A 4,580-nucleotide genomic window follows, 5' to 3' on the forward strand; every position below is an offset into this window, starting at 1 on the left:
CTCTCTCTCTCTCTCTCTCTCTCTCTCTCTCTCTCTCTCTCTGTCCTTATCGCACACATGTATAGTTTTACTTGGCGCTGCCCCGGCGCGCGCCTCTCGTCAGTCACAACGCGGCGGAGCGTGATTTATTGCGTCGACTTTATCGCCGTCGTCGGCGTACGTGCTAATCACCCACCACGCACACGAGACATGACTCAATCGAACGTCGTCAGTGTGGAGGTTTCTACTCCCCATGGCTTCCCATCTCCACCCACCAATCAAGGAGATAGTCTGACCGACTGGTGACTTCCGTGACTGGATGACTTCCGTGTATGTAACGCTAACGCCGTGAGTGCGGAGGTTTCTACTGCTCATGGCTTCCCACCTCCGCCCACCAGTCAAGGAGATAGTCTGACCGACTGGCTACTTGAGAGAGTGGGTGACTTCCGTGTACGTAACACCAGGGGTTAATAATGACATATTGTCATTATTAACCCCTGGTAACACTGATGTCGAGTTTGGGGCGTTAGATATCCGGCGTTCAGAGACGCTCCGTTGCGGACACATTCCCCGCGAAAGACAGCAGTACGCAGCGATCGGTCGTCGCATAGTGAAAAATCTACGGTGTCGCCTTTGAAGGCATTTTATTGTTCCCAGAAAAAAACGGCGGTATGTCATCGCGGAGATTCCGCGGGGACTTAAACGAAGTCGACTCCCCCGTGAATGAGGGAGTGTCAACCGTAAAGTGCTATCGTGGCGACTGACGTCGCTGTGCGTATAGTATCTGCGCTCTGACTGCCTGATTGACCGACTGTTCGTCTAACCCGCGTCCACCCGATATTCTCCTCGGACCGCTTACTTACGGGGTTTAGACGTTAGGGTTTTTTTCGTCGTGTAGATTCTTTGCCGCAACAGCGGCCGGGCGACTCCCGTTTCGTTCGCGTCTCACTTATAGCTCTCGTGTTCTACTTCAGCTGTGAACGGCGGCGCGCCCAAGTGTGTGTTAGTGGCGCGGCGGTAGTGGCGGCGGCGGGGGAGTGCCTATTTTGAGATATTTATCAACAGTGGTCAGTCACACCGCCTCTTTGTCACGTTTCCGCTGGCAGCTTAGGCAACCGTAGATCACGTTAGCTTATTTACATTCCTCTTAACCGTTCTTCCCCGTTACCCTAACCCTAACCCTAACCCTAAACATACCTCATATAAAAATATAAACATAATACTAAACAACCTAAAACTACCTCCTAATTATATAAAAATATAAACATAATACTAAACAACCTAAAACTACCTCGGGTACATATCTGTAGTACCGGATACGACAACGACCCCATCTGCGTTAGTAGGCGATGCATAACAATTACTTAATTTTTACATATCCTTTTGCACATCATATAGATGCATGACTGCACTCCACGTCGTCTGGTTTTCTACACGGCTGACTCGGATAGCCTTGAAACAAAAATACTCGCCGGTTCATTGGCTGATGATGACTCGGCGTGATGTCTATTTTCAATTTTGTCTTGTGGATACAATCAGATGTTACCCTGCCGTTGAAACAAGAAAACGTTTGGCTGGTTCAAATGTCGCCATTAAAAGCCAATCAGAATTTCCAAAAATTCTGCTCACGGTGAAACATCGTCTTGGATACAGTCCACCGATCTAAGTGAGGCCGAGCAAAGCACAGTAAAAACGCGTTCACCCTTGCCAATATCGGGTATCGAGCCCGCTGATTTTTGCTTGTTCCGGCTAGCTATCGGCTCGCTAAAACAGGTTACTGTGGAAATGGGGAAAAAAGTAGAATCCGCGATGAAAGTATAACCGCTATTATTTGTAATCGTTCAGTCCAATGTATGAACTCGGACTAATGTAGGTATAATAATTTATCGAGCCATGCATGCGCGTTATAGCCGATTATTCACTATAGTACGGGTACGAGCGCGCGTTGCCAAGTTTTACCGAGTCAATATTATAAAGCCGACAGACCTACACGCGGGGTTTCGCGGCATGGGCTGCTGCTGTTGCTGCTGCTGGTCCCGTAATTGAATTTCCACGTTTTTGAGAGAACGCATATCAAAGGTTGCTGAATGTCGGCTTAGACATCGTTTATATTTATCGACCGTCTGCTGCGAACTTGTACGAACCGCTTCTAGACCACCGTTCGGCTCCTTTTCTCCGCTTCCGATCGTCCGTATCTTTCAGTCAATCTTACTGTCTATCTATTTATCTATCTATCGATCGATCTATCTGTCTATCTATCTATCTATATCTATCTATCTATTCTATGCTATGCTATCTATCTATCCTATGCATATCTATCTATCTATCTATTATCTATTCTATTATCTATCTATCTATCTATCTATCTATCTATCTATCTATCTATCTATCTATCTATCTATCTATCTATCTATCTAGCTATCTATGCTATCTATCTATCTATCTAATCTATCTATCTCATCTCATCTATCTATCTATTTATCTATTTATCTATCAATCTATCTATCTATCTATCTATGCATTTTATTTATCTATCTATTCTATCTATCTATCTATCTATCTATTCTATCTAATCTATCTACCTATCTATTAATCTATCTATGCTATCTATCTATCTATCTAATCTATCTCTCTATTATATCTATCTATCTATCTATCTATTATTCTATCTATCTATCTATCTATCTATCTATCTTATCTTTCTATGCTATCTAGTATATCTATTCTAATCTTCTATCTATCCTATCTAATCTATGCTATCTATCTATCTATCTATCTAATGCTATTATATATTATATATATATATATATATCTATACCATTCAATGCAACACAGTCTATCTATCTATACTATGCTAAATCTATTCTATCTATCTATCTATCTATCTATCTAATCTATCCTATCTATCTGTTATCTATCTATCTATCTATCTATCTTTCTTTCTATCTATCTATCTATCTATCTATCTATCTTTTTCTCGCTTTATCTGCGATTTATCTCTCTCTATCCATCTAGTGCCATCTATCTATCTTATTATTTAGTAATATATTATCTTCTATCATCTCATCTCTATCTATCAAATCTATCCATCCACCCATGTTTCCATCGCACGACGGGCCACGCTGCCCCATCAACAATCTATCGCATTCATCCATTGATCCATCTCCATTCATCCATACCATCCATTCATTCATTCATCCATGCATCCATGTCACCATTTATCTAATCCATCATCCATGCCATCCATCCATCCATCCATCCATCCATGCATACCATCCATCCATTCCATCCATCCATCCATGCCGCCAATTAGCATCCATCCATCCATCCATCCATCCTACCATCATCCATACCATACCATCCATCGCCATGCCATCCATCCATCCATCCATCCATCCATAGCAATACCATCGCATCCATCCATCATCCATCCATCCATACCATCCATCCATCCATCATCCATCCATCCATCCATCGCATCCATCGCATCCATCCCATCCATGCCATCCATCCATTCCTATCCATCCATCCATCCATCCATCCATCCATCATCATCCATCGCCATTCCATACCATCCATCCCATCCATCCATCATCACCATCCATCCATCCATACCATTGCCATCCATTCCATCCATCATTCATCCATCCATCCGTCTCCGTTCCGTGCCGTCCGTCCGTGCCGTCGCGTCCGTCCGTCCGTTCCTCCGTCCGTTCATCCGTCCGTACAGTCCATTCATACATCCTATGCATCCATCCACCTATCTAATCTATCTATCTATTTCAAGGGCTCCATGTCATTCGTCTATACACTCCACTCCAGTCCATCTATGTATCTATGTATATCCCTCTCTCCCTCCGCCCTGCTTTCCCTTCAAGCGGAAGCTTCCTCACCCGCATAGACATTATGAAAGCCATCCAGGCATCCGCCCCGCATATTGCTTCTGCTGAGCCGGCAGCGTTTTTTCGTCCTCCGTGGTGGGGGAGGGCGGCGAGATCTGCTAACTAACGTTAATAGTAATCAGTGAGGCTCGGCCCAGGCGAGCAATCCAGCCCCCGGCCGGCGGGTTTTGCTTACGCGCCCCGACAGCAGCTGCTCCTGTCCTGCTCTCTCCTTTTCTCTGCTCTCTCTCTCTCTCGCTCTCCTCTCCCTGTCTCCTCTCGCTCCTTCGGCTTTCTCTCTCTCGTCTCTCTCTCTCTCTCTCTCGCGTCTTTCTCTGCTCTGTGCTCTGGCCTCTCTGCTCTTTTCTCCTCTCTCCTCTCGTCCTCTCTCATCTGTCTGTCTCTCTCTCTCTCGTCCGCTCTCTCCTCTTTCTCTCCTGCTTCTCTCCTCTCTCTCTTCTCTCTCTCTCTCTCTCTCGTTCTGTTTCTCGTGTCTCTCTCGACTCGTTCCCTCTCTCTCTCTCTTCTCGTCTCTCTTCTTCCCTCTCTCGTCTTCTCTTCTCTCTTCTCTCTCTCTCTCTCTCCTCTCTCTCTCTATCTCTTTCTCTCTCTCTCCTCTGTCTCTCTCTCTCGTCTCTCCGCACTTTTCTCTCTGCTCCCTCTGTCCTCTCTCTCGTCTCTCCATCTCTTCTCTCTCATCTTCTCATCCTCTGCTCTCTC

This window comes from Priapulus caudatus, unplaced genomic scaffold, assembly GCF_000485595.1.
Source record: "Priapulus caudatus unplaced genomic scaffold, Priapulus_caudatus-5.0.1 Scaffold8, whole genome shotgun sequence".
NCBI lineage: Eukaryota > Metazoa > Priapulida > Priapulimorpha > Priapulimorphida > Priapulidae > Priapulus > Priapulus caudatus.